Genomic DNA, 13,326 nt, shown 5'->3' with positions numbered 1-13,326 from the left:
TCCGTATGATGTAATAATCAACTTCAAATATTCAAATATTAGAGGTAGGACAAGGTGGGTTTCTGCTGCTTTAGAATTTATGGCCTAAGGAAGGAGATTTTGACTAAACCTTAGGAGGAACATCCTGATCCTAAGAGCTGTTTCACAGTGGAACATACTGTGGTAGACTCCTTCATCAGAGACTTTCAAACATACATTGGACAGATGTCTTTCAATGGTGCCTCAGCAATGGATCCCTGTATTGGCAGGGAGTTCAACTAAATAGCCATTGGGATCCCTTCCAAATCTAGTGTTTTATGATTCTGTAATTGAAGATCAGTTTATTGGATCTTATTCAGATAATTAATGACACCAAGTATTGAGCCATTTGATTTGAATATTACAGAGAAAAAAACCCACATGTCATCAGCATATTGGTAATCATTTCTACCACTCTGCCTAATCATTTTGATAGATCTGTTAGAGATAGCTGTTTGCCATAACATGTGTTATTACAGTGTCCAGGTAGTCAATGGATAAGCTCCATACTTGCACTATTCTGTTAAGTCTGCATTTCTGATTAGGCGTGGTAACATTCTCATTGGTTGGTCAACAGAATCTTGGACTAAATAGACCTATGTTCCAATGGTTCTTCCTTTGCCTTTAAATAAAAATAAATCATGTTATATATTGAGTTTGACTTTGAAATCACCAGAGGTTTGATTTATGAAGTGTTTCATATAAATCAGTATTAATATTTTTTTTAAAAAAATCTGACACAAAATTAACATGAGGCAAACCAAAGTTTCCTTGCAACACTGGAAGTGGGCTCCTGCCCAAGACCTCAGAGGCATCCTGGACTGCATAAGAAAAAAAATACACTGGAATAGACTCATTTTACTGCAAAATGAAAAGGTTGTGTTCTATAATGAAATGCATAAACTGGATAATTTAATGAATGTTCTGACAAGTGCAATAGATTATTTTTGCAAGGAAAATTGTAGCACATTGCAGGTAAAGAAATCCATCAAGTTGTGAAACTCATATGTTATATGGCAATGAAATCCATCTGCTACAAGCTTACAGCACATAATGTAGTGAGAGTGGCCACCATCAATCATACATTACTGTAATCCTGCTTCAGAATTTGACTACTTTTGGGTCATTCAAGAATAGTGGCAATAATGATTAGACTACACTAATTACAGGGCAAAGTATTTTACAGAGTGTCAGAAGCATAATTATGTTTACTTTTCCATTGCAGAAAAATCTTGAGCAATCAAAATATTAACATTCGAAATCCTGACTAGTAGGGGAAATGGCTATACTCAGGACTTGTTAATTATCCAAAATGTTGTACTTGAAATATAATAAATTCCTTTAATTTATTACTGAAAAACATAAGACTCCATTGGGACAAAAATAATAATAATTGTGCTACAATGGAACAATCGATCTGATTCTGAGCTCATTTCTGCAATATTACAAATTGTATGAAATATTTGTTTAACTAATGGCTGGCGTTTATGCACAGGATTTACATAAGCAAAATTCTGGAGTGCTTCGTCTTTTTGAAAAGTACACCTTTATGCTGTATCACAAACTAGTTTCTGAAACACGTCTCAAAAATAGCTTGCCATGCATTTTAATCCTAGTGAGAACTAGGATTAAAAGAAAAATGCAGGCCAGTATCCTGCTGCACAAGACGGCTGCAAAAGATTAGAGAGGTGGAAGTGTTCCCCTCACTCTGGCCATTTTCAAGTTGTGGTTGCACTAAAGGTGGCTTGATCAGTTGTATGATGGGGTGTGGAGGAGCAGGGGAAAGCTTATGGATAGTACTTTGCCCACATTTTTTATTTTGAGGACATGTACAGTACATCAAATAAGTAGCAGTCCCTTATGTTACCTAATACTTAACCATCATTACTTTTCTCTCTGAACAGTTCTGGAACAGCTGTCAAAGTTTCTAGGAGGCAGGACCATATTTTGGCTATTACTAGATATATATTTTTTAGTTCTGTTGCTCAACTTGCATAAATAACACTTAGAAGCTCAATAGAGGGGCACAACCCTTCCCTTTTACTAGAATTCTAAAACAGATATGCCAAAAATGAGTGTGGTGAAGTTCTAAACAGAAGGCTAAGCACTGGAGATGGGCATGTAGCAAGCTTTGGCAGTTCAGTGTATTGCGGATACACTGAATTATACCTCAGATTCCTTACTCTGCTTCCTTCCGTGGATTCCCACTCAGAGGAGGAGATGGGGCAGAAAGCCCACAGCACTGCATCTGATGGGATGCCCACAGGAGGAGGTGGGTAGCAGAATCCAGGGCACCCATGCAACACCTGTGGGCCCAATCCTATGTACTGCACTAAACCACAGTAAATGCCCATCTCCAGTAAGAACCCTTGCTTTGTTACAAGTCCATATAGACATTTACTTCACAACACATTGTTGCACTTTTTTGTAGATCTGATCCTAATGTGCAGTGAAAGCTCCATTTTCACTTGTGAGAAGGGATGTGTTTCAGATTCAAAATTTATTCAGAAATGAAACAAAATAGGGGTATTTTATCTGTTTCAGATCCAATCCAAATGGAAATAGGAAACCAGAAGCAGCACTCAAATGAAACGAGGGCATCCTGAAGCACTTTTTCTTCAGTGCTTTGGAAGCTAAAAATACTGAATACTTGGGGGTGGGGGACCCCTACTTGTCAGCAGCAGGTTTCATTCAGAAGATGAAACAGTGTAACAGAACCAGGAAACCCTAAGAACAAAAAAATATACTGATAACTCTAGCACCAATGAAAAGCCCAGGCTCTCCTGGAAACCCTGGTCTTACTCAGATTGACCAGATAAATTCCTCAGTTCCTGTGATTGCCAGATATTTGGTGTCTTGGCTGGCCAAGGGAAGGGTGTTAGGGTGTTAGATTCATTGAATAATTCTTTTATTCTCTTCTTTTAGGTAACTGCAGATTACGTTTTGCATTATATTTTAGAATCCAATGGATTAGAGTCCCTGTTTCTGTGAATTTTGTGCTATAGATGTCTTGAGCTTCTCATATGGGATTTGAATGAGTTAGGTCACAGTAGCATTAAAAAAAGGACCTAAGATTTCTTTCACACATCCCCCAACTTCACACTTTTCCACTTTTCATTTTTAAGTACTTTGATTTTTTTTTAATGTGCGTCCCTATATTCCAGATGAGGTGACCTTCAAAATGTAAGCCTAATTTATACATCCAGTTCAATTAAGGAAGCAAACAAGAAGGCAGTACCACCTTTCCCAATAGGCTTCCCTTCTCACTGAGTTCCTCCACCATCCCAGACCAGAGCCCTTTATACAGTACACATATTTTAAAATATTCAGATACAAGTTGTATCAGACATGCTATAAATCAGCTCAAAGCAAATTGGTTGCTATTGTAAGACAAATAATTCAAACCGAATTGATGCATATGGTATTCATGCATACATGCTTGGTAGCATAACTTAGAAGATTACACCAACTCAGCATGAGAGATATTACTCAAGGACAGATCATTCATCTGTATGTATGTATGCATATATATATGTATATATTTATGTACTATCATGTTTGATTCAATGCAACAGTGACCTATGGCCCTAGAGGTGGTCAATCATCCAGTGGCAAGATGAGGAATCCCCTTGCTCAGATCATGGAACACTGATAATATATTTGAAAGTATACTTTCCTTTTGGTAGTCTTTGCTGATGCGCCATTCCCCTGCAGAGCCTAGCAGCAGATCCCATTGTGAACATTTTTGAAAACATGTGGTGGGTTGGGGGAGACAAATATTTCTGCCTCCTCCAAGGGCAGGAGGATCTACCAAGATATTTCACAAGGGATAGGTTCAATAATGGCTGAAGGACTGCCTGGAGAGGATGACCACTGCTACATTGCCAAAAAGGAGGACAACCACTACTCAAAAAAGGATCTGGAAGACAAGGAGCACCAAAAAAGAGGATACACACACACACAAAGGAAATTTTTGCATTAAATTTGTGTAAGTTTTGTATAAATTGTATTAATTTATTAAAGCCGCTAATATTATCACAATTAGACATTGGGTGTGGCCCCACTGGTAATTTGAATTAATTCCTGTTCAGCCCTTTTAAATATTGGGTTCAAGTCATGTGGTATATAAATTGACTGAAATTAAATCAATTTATTTCTGGCAATTAAAATCGGTCCGGGGGAAGGCTACCCTGAATTTATGCATTTCCTTTCTGTTTTAGGAACACACTGTTGGTAAAGATTTTGATTTCCCCCCTCAAAAAAGAGTAAGCAATACATCACTAAATTGAGTGTCTATGAGGCACCACCTGGTGTCATAATAATTGCTAGGAACCACAGGTGAAACACCAGAGAAGTGACCACATTCAATTAATGGTGGAAAAATTGGAATGGGGGTGGAGGCTTCCTGAGGGTTCAGTTGGAAACGAGCTAACACTGGAGCTTCAGCCCCTTCACTGCTTTCCTGGATGCTGCTTCTCAGGAATGGGGGTATGGTGCATATGTCACATCCCCCCCCCCAGTTCAGTGCCTACTCTGCACCCACTCTGTGTCTGCTGGTCTTCTGTTGTTTAGCCAGCTCCCTCATCAGTCAAAAAGAGAGAACACAGTAGATAGTTGATGAAGTGATGCAGCAATAAACATTTTGGCAAAGAAATTTTAAGAATTGTTAAAGGAAAAATAGCAGTGCCTCTGCCACCCAAAATCCATATAGGAGCAAATTAAAGCAGCATTCACATTCACAAAGCTGCATTGAAGTGAATTGATCTAGAAGTGACATACTTTGAAAAGCCCCTGCTGGCCAGTTGAAAAAAAAAGCTTTGCTTTGCTGCCCATTTAAATTGATTTCACCTGTATCATGTGCCCAGGAATGTATAAATCAATTTAAAGAATGCTTTAATCAATTTAACTGTGGTTCTTATTATTGGGAGAAGTGTGGGGAATGCTGTTTTAAATGAAAACAACCTTCCAGCTATGCAGTGGTCCAGACAGAGATCTACAAAGCAGATTAGTATAATAATTTACATGTCTCCCTCAGATTCACCACCCATTATAGTATACTTAGTTTTAGTCAGATTTAGTTAGATTTACTTCACTTTGCTTCAACTGGCATAAACTCTTAATATAAATAGCCAGAGACTCTGATTGAGAAATAATAAAAAAAATGTTTCTCTTTTACTTACAAAATCTTCATGACAGAACACAAAATCATATTCACTGATGACATATTATGGTATCTTAACTGGTTAGCCTCATTAGTTTCTTCACTTAACTGACTGGTTATATAAACAGAACACTGGAACACTGCTATTACTGACTTGTCCCCAAACTCTTACATTGCTAAACACTAACAGACTCTAACAAACAAATGAAACATAGCATTTCGAAACAGACACAGAACCCTGACTGAGGTAAAAAGGCAAGAAATAGGATCTGAGGTGCAGAGGGAAACAATTGGTTACTCTGATGGACATTCACCCAAAGTCCCTCCCATCAAAACCTCTTAAAGGCATAATTTACCAGTTGCTATTCCAACACTTATCACCAACGGGACTACACTCATTATTGGTATAATTTTGGGGGAAATAGGATGCTCTCCAAATCATCCAAGACTGTGACTAGTTGTAAGACACAGTATTGGAAAAAAAAGATGGGCTATAAATTGAATAAATAAATAAGGTATATTTCTTAACACCTGTCCGAAGCCCTATGCCTTCTATTTTCTGCAGCTTACTGAATCTGAATATATAGAAAGGAAATAAACAGAGATCATCGTAATCATTATCATAAAGTAATCATTATCAAGTCAATTTTGACTTATGGCAACTTGTTGTTGAAATATCCAGCGAGGGGACAAACTGTTATTTCAGAGGAATGGTCTGAAACAGTGTTTTTAGAATGTCCACATCTGGGACTGACCTCACAATTCAAGTTCATACAGAACTGACATGCTTTGCCATATCTTTCCTGCCATTCATCAGTAGTTATACTATCAGTTTGGCTTCCATCCTTTCTTCCAAAATTACCCTCAAACCATTTAGATACAAAACGAGAGGCAGTTGATTAGATACTTTTACCAATCAAAGTTTCTACTTTCCTTGCTCAGCCAGGGAAAAGTACTGGGCACGGGGTTTAGGATGATCACTTACACAACTAAAATGAGGATAACTCTTCAAATGGAGAGCCATCCTTCATACAGGAGGACATGGCCACCATAAATCTAGATGTAAGTCCAGTTTATTTTGTGTCAGTAAAAGTGCTGAAGAACTAAGTGATAGAGGGCAGGGCATTCACAGGTACAGCAATGGTACCAAAGAAAATACAGCAGTTGTTTGCTTATGTACGTATCTTTGATTCAATCGGATTCTAGAGTTCAGAGAACCGTCTAAGTCCACCTAACTGTTTCAGCTTAGATTCTGTCTTGTTCAGTTGAATTGTTATCAAAGAATCTGTAGCACAAAATGAGTTAACAAGCTGAAGAATGAGCTTCTGTATGCTAAAATCAAATACATAAATTGGCCCCAAGATTATACATTTATGTACAGTGCAGAAAAACAGTTTAAGAGAGTAAAATTGTAAAGCTGTTTCACACGGTGAGGTTAAAAGCTACAGAAAGTAGAAGTGGGAACAAATGTTATAAAATCACACAGGGAACATGGCTTTTTGCAATCTGATGTATTCATTGTCACATTTGCTCATGAATTCCACCTCACTGTGTTCCATTGGCCCGCCTCTCTGCCCTTTCATTTGTGCACATTGGCTCTGAAGTCTGGAATCTAGTATCCAAAGGGATTGAAATGCTCATCAATAAAGTTCTGAATTTTACTGTTTGTATTATCTTCTACTTATGATGCTAGCAGCATATTTCTCTCTCTCTCTCTCTCTCTTGTGTGTGTGTGTGTGTGTGTGTGTGTGTGTGTGTGTGTGTGTGTGAGAGAGAGAGAGAGAGAGAGAGAGAGATGTGGGGCGCCACAATCTCCAACACCTCTGGTGGAAAACAAGGTGATATCCTTGGTTAAGCCCCTGCCTCTTATTTTTCTCCTCCTTAGCTACAGAAGTGATGGACTTGCCACAACTCAGCCACCCTGAGTCTGTTGATAGCAACTCAAACATAAGCCTAAGTGTTCCTCTATCAAATGTTGCTGAATTCAGTTATATAATCCAAAAATTATAAATCACCAGGCATCCATCTTAATTAATATATTGTGGGCAGCACCAGCTTTGTTTCTGAACTACAACACACTTCATTTGATAGCTGACTATACCCAATGAAAACTATGCCGGTGGCCCTTTGCTGCTATTGATATTCAGCTTTCTGAGATGGCTGCAGCCTTCCTTAGATGCTTGGTTCAAGTGTGAGAGAGTGGCTGTCTGATCTTGCTCTGCTTCTTCCTTCATTTTCATATAATGGTTAAAGGCCCTTTCCATTCCCACTAATAATTATTTCCTATGATTCTTTAGATGGAAAAAGAAGGCTGGATTCAGGAAGTACTGATGGGAAATCTGACAGTTTCATTTTTGTTGGTCTTCTGAGAATACTATCACCATCTGCCAGATTTTTTTTGTCTTGGATTCCTGCACTGAGCAGTGGATTAATTGGCCTTATAGGCCCCTTCCAACTCCAGTATTCTATGATTATGTCCAGTCTCCATGAAGAAATAGATAGGTATGTGATCCAACAATAGAAACAAACCTCTGGGTTGAGTAATGTCTTCATTTAATAATGAACACTCTGCAGAGTTTTTGAGTTCATTAGAGTTGCTCATAAGGCTTAGATGATATAAAATTTCAGGGCTAACCTAAGTCCCACTGAGTTTTGAGAGAATTAAAAAAATAGTAGAATGCAAATTTGTAGAACCAATATGTTGGCACAACCTCTTGTTTCGACAGATTCCCCACCTGTCTACAAAACAGGCTGCACATCTCAGAAAAACATAATATCTTAGCATGCACGTCTAGTTCTCTCACCAAGCTTTAAATTCTCAGAAAAGACTCTTCGCATTGTTTCCAGACTTTCGGCTCCAATTTCATTCAGACCCCATGAAATGTAGAAGCATGTGGCCTTTTTAAGGAACCAGAATATTTTATAACCTGGACAATGGTTCAATGTAAGTTCAGCTCTAAAAGTAAAGAAAAGGTTGAGCGATCTGATCATCGGTTCCTTATTTCATTCATAAAGCAGCAGACTGACAGCACAGCCATATTCTTGTTATTTGACTTTTTCTTGTCTACATGCATAAATACTTAAAGATTTCTATGTCTCCCATAAATAGTAAAATGTTCTTTTGGTGCTATACTGTAATAAAATTAAAACTCTGAAATATGAAAAAAGTGCACCAGAAAGGAAAAGCAATGAGAACTAAGAACATAGCAAAGGAAAATTAACAGATTTTGGGAGAAAAAAAATAGGGGTGAGATTTAAAGAGGGAAGAAAAATCTGAATTAAATTTGCTGATATACCTTTCTATCCTCCATGCCAGGTGGTGCAAAATGGATATTTCCCCCGAGAATCCAGACTTCAGTGAAATTATTTTTCATCCCTAATGGGCAGCTTCCAGGATATTGCCCAGCACGCAATATAGGCCAGAAAAAAATCACGTTATGTGCCACTTGTTTGAAGGTTAGCATCTAACACCTTAACTGGACCTAGAAACAGAATACAAATGATAAAGCACTGGAGTGATATGATCATGGACATCTACAGTTAACAGTTTTGCTGCCCTACTATGAGACAGAGCAAGTTTCCACACCATTTTCAATGGCAGATCCATATATAATGTCTAGTTGTAATACAACCCAATGAGAAGTAGCATCAGGTTCGTTGGGGCTTACTTCGTTGACCCGAAACCTGAGTTTGGTTCAGTAACACAATGCACAGCTGTGAAAGACAATGTAGAGAAAAGAATACTCACTATCACCTGTACTAATATTTGTATTTGTGGTGCTAATATATTCAGGGATACTTCATTTGCCGAGTATAACAGGATCCTGATGTGTAGCAAAATGTTTCCTTCTTGATTATATTATCGGTGCTGACGTTCTCATGGTTGAATTTTTTCTTTAGGATGTTTATTGGTTGTTCGACCAGTTCAAACATGAATCAGATTCAGTGTGCATGTGTGTCCAGGGCTAGCTGTTGAGCTTGCTGTTTGGCATGGAGCAACTGATTAATTTCATGACTGACCTAATGCAAGATAAACTTCCTACAGTTCTAATTGGTTTAAGAATGCAATTAAATTACCTTCTTGCATACCGAGATATTTCTTATTTATTAGTTGAAACAAAGAATGGGGTGGAAAACAGAGGTGATCATTGTCTAAGCATCTAATGCCAGAGTGATACATGAAACAATTAGTTCATTTTAACTAGAAATGTTCCAGCTATTGGTAACTATTATGACGTGTGGATGGATTCAGTAAGCATTTGCTTTAAGGTTGGAAAGTACAAGGAAGATCCACATAGCTACGTGATTAGCAATTTTAGAGCTGCCATTCCCCCCAGCCATTGTGTTGCACCAGCTTCCATCAAATCTGCTCTAGAGCACTACAGCCACATCAAGAACAGCTAGGGACAATGGAGGGAATGGAACAGGAAGTCACCCACCCCCTCACTCCCATAAAATGCCTCTTTTGAAAATTTAGTGTATGATTTCTATGAGTCTATTCAGCTTGCCACAGGAGATCAAAATGGTACAGGAGGTGTCCCATGAGCAAGGAGGTACGATATGGCATGGTTTGCAACTCTTGAGGTGCACAAATATTACAGTAGGTTTGTAACCCATTAGTGGATACCCAGTGTGGTGTAGTAGATAGAATGATGGACTAGGACTCAAGTGGCTTGAGTTCAAATTCCAGCTCAGCCGTGGAAACTCACTGGGAGTGTGGAATTGGTAAAACCACTCCTTAAATATTTCACTTGAAAGCCCTGTTAGCCCAAGTCGGTTTTAGCTTGACAACACATAACGACAATAACCCATTAGTAAAAATGGAGGGAAAATTTGTCTGGGACAGTGACTTTCCATTTCTTTCAGTCTATATATAAAAACTAGGGATTTGTTAAATTGGGTGCACATGTGCAAAGCTAGAGTAATGCGGTATTAGGGGAGTTAGTTTGTATGAACAATCATTTAACACTATTTAGAATAAGTTCCTATTTGCAAATAGTGATTGCTGGTAGTCATTCCCATGTGATTTTCTACAAAGGGTTTCAGTAGAGCCTTTTTCAAATTAGATTATTCTTGCAGCTTTCGTATGCTGTCAAGTTGCTTCTGACTTAAGGTTGTCCTAAACGGTTTCTGAGGTGTTTGACAAACTTGAACTCAGGTCCCTAGAGTCCAAGCTCAACTCTCTAACCTGTAAGTAACACTAAGGATTACCCCCCTTTCCCCCTTGTAAAGGTGAAATTACATCCACTCTTCTGTCACCAATCTTCACTTTTTTTTAAAAAAAAAGACATTATGGAGATCTTTTAGGTTTCTGTGTTCATTTTTTAGGCTTCCAGAAACATGAAAAAATAACAGCAGTTTGGTTCTGAATCTGATCTCTAGTATGTACTATCTGGCTACCAGCTTTTATCACTTCTGTCAGGAGGAGAATTATCATTGCCAAGACAACTGTGCAAGGTAATGAATTTACTTTTATACTACACTTCTTGGTGTTGCTTGGTTTCATATTCGAAAATCTATTTCAGGCTGTATCTTGTTACATGAAAAATGCACAGTTCAATTTTCATTTCACTTCCTAATGTCAGAGATGCTGCAGTAAAAGCAGAGAAACAAATGTAAGAAGATTGTGCAAAAATGTTGAACCTATATGTTCACTGTAGTAATATGTTGTTTTCCACAAAGAACCTCAGGAATGTCTTTGTCAGTACATTCTAGTCAAACTTTTACGCTTATAAAAAAAGCACATTCATTTATTGATACAATACCCTGAGCTGAATTCTTGGAAATGAGCTTATTAAATATTCTTCTCCACATTTAGGTGCAGATAATACCTGCAGTTGAGAAAAAATGTAAATATTGATCTGACTCTCCTTCATTTATACCAGAGTTTCCTGTGAAACCAGCAGAATTACTCCACTGTATTTTTGATAGGGAATAATAAATACATAAGATACTCCACAGACAGCATTTTAAGAGAATAAGTTCCACAAACTCCAGACTATAATAGAAAACTAAGGAGTAATATGTATGTCCATTTCTCTGCATCAATGTGACCATAACATCTAATCTCCATAGAAATGCACTGATTCTACTCTCTTCCTTGACATTTTTCATACAGTATGCTTAAGAGACATGTATTTACATGACATCATAAAACAAACAAACACAAGATTGGAGGATTACTAACGGCATTCTTACATAGAAATACAATGAATGTACATTTCAGTGATTCAATAATTTCCATGGAGGACTTGGAAGGAGCCTCTCCAAAGAATGCAAGGCACATGAACCCATTTGAGTGTTCTGTGGACAATGACAGAACCTTCCACTCCAGAAGCACCAGTGGAATGCTTTTTTTCAAATGAATGAATGAAGAAGAAAATCTTATCTCTCTGTTCCTGCTTCAAAGCGATAAGAAGATCTAAAGCATTATGGAGTGTTCACTGGTGTGGAAAAAATGGTCATTAATCAAAAGTATTTATCACTGTGATACCTGGTGTGGTGTAGTAGACATAGTAATGGACTAGGACTCAGGTTTGGGTTTGAATCCTAGTTCAGCCATTGGAACTCGCTGGGGGTATCTCACCTTGAAAGCCCTACTAGGGTTGCTGTAAGTCGTTTCCAGTTTGAAGGCATGTAATGACAACATTTTAATATTATAATATTGGGCATTTGTAATGTTTTTAATGTTTTTCCTAAAGTTTTAATATTGTTGTACATCACTCAGAGATCACTGGTAAAAATATTGTAAATAAATAAACATTTGTCCATATGTCTGATTTGTCATTTGTGAGCTTATTAACAAGGGCTTCCATGTGCCATGCAATTTCAGCCTTTCAGGAAGCTGTGAGGATTGGAAACCTCACCCCCCCCCCAAAAAAAACATTCAGAACAGAAACAATATGATTAATTAGCTATAGCTTTGAATATAGACTTGCATCAACTTGGACCAAAGAAGTGATATGATTCCAAAGAAACAGGGAAAATATTTATAATAGTTTACCCACAAAATAGCTAATAAGCTGCAACCTGACTTAGGGAGCCAGTGGCTAGAGCTGAGTGGTTCAGGGAAATAGCAACAGCTTTGTTAGAGGCCCTTGTTCACAATGCTTTGAACAGATGGTCCAAACAGAAGCAAAAATGTGTTCCCCCTCCCCCTTTTTGGAAAATTTTGTCAGAATTCATCACATTATGGAGTGTTACCCCACATTGTCTTATTTGTGACACATTATAACAGTGCTCTTTGCACATAATTTTAAAATGAGGCATATTTTACCAAATAGTTATCTGTGAAATCCACAGGAAAGATTCCACCATCAATTCTCTTTCAGGCTGCAGGAAGCAGGGTTCTGGAAGAATCCACAGGCCAAATCCTAATCCCCAGATCTTATCACACATGCTATTTTATTTACAGTCATAAGCATGGAGACTGCATTTTCATGCCTGAAGCATGCACCCACCCAACTGACTCCAGAATTTATATACCCGTATTTTTCGCTCCATAAGACGCACTTTTTCTCTCCAAAAAGGTGGGAGGGAAAGTACATGCATCTTATGGAGTGAATGCAATAACCCAGGGTTCAGCCACCACCACCCAAAAGCCTCCCACTGCCATGCTGGGAGGTCTCTGAACTGGCAGCAGAGACTGCTTTCTGTTTGGACCTCACCATTCTGCACTGCTAGCTTTCTAGGATCTGCCTCCTGCAGCCCACCTGGAAAACCAGCAAGGCAAACAGGCCTATGGCAGAAAGCAGTGGAATAGCAAAGGACCAAAGGGTGGTTCTAGAAAGACCAAGGGAAACCACAAACACAATCTCCCACTTAGGCAGTTGATTTTCCCACATTTGGGAAAATCACAGGGGTCAGCTCATCCAAAGTGCAATAGATGAGCCTTACCCTGGGAAAACCACTTTTACAACAATGGTATCTCCCCTGCCAGATCTGAGTTTGAATGGCCCCTAAGCCTCCTAGCCCTTTGTGTGCACTATCCCCCAACGGCATGGTGACCACCGGCTGTACCTCCTGATCAGAACAGTGCTGCACAGCCCCAGTCCTGAAAGAGGCCAGGAGAGCTACTCAGTGTTTTGAGGTGCCCCACAGGACCCCCATCAGGGGCTAGATGTTCCTCCCACAATCCTCCAGTGCAC

The 13,326-nt window shown here is 38.6% G+C and overlaps 1 pseudogene; it reads right to left on the bottom strand.

The window, feature by feature from the left end:
• Positions 1-12,973: 12,973 nt before the first annotated feature.
• Positions 12,974-13,126, bottom strand: LOC144589361 (U1 spliceosomal RNA; annotated as a pseudogene).
• Positions 13,127-13,326: the final 200 nt, after the last annotated feature.

This window comes from Pogona vitticeps, chromosome 4, assembly GCF_051106095.1.
Source record: "Pogona vitticeps strain Pit_001003342236 chromosome 4, PviZW2.1, whole genome shotgun sequence".
Taxonomy (NCBI): Eukaryota; Metazoa; Chordata; class Lepidosauria; order Squamata; family Agamidae; genus Pogona; species Pogona vitticeps.
This window is presented reverse-complemented; position numbering and strand designations above follow the sequence as displayed.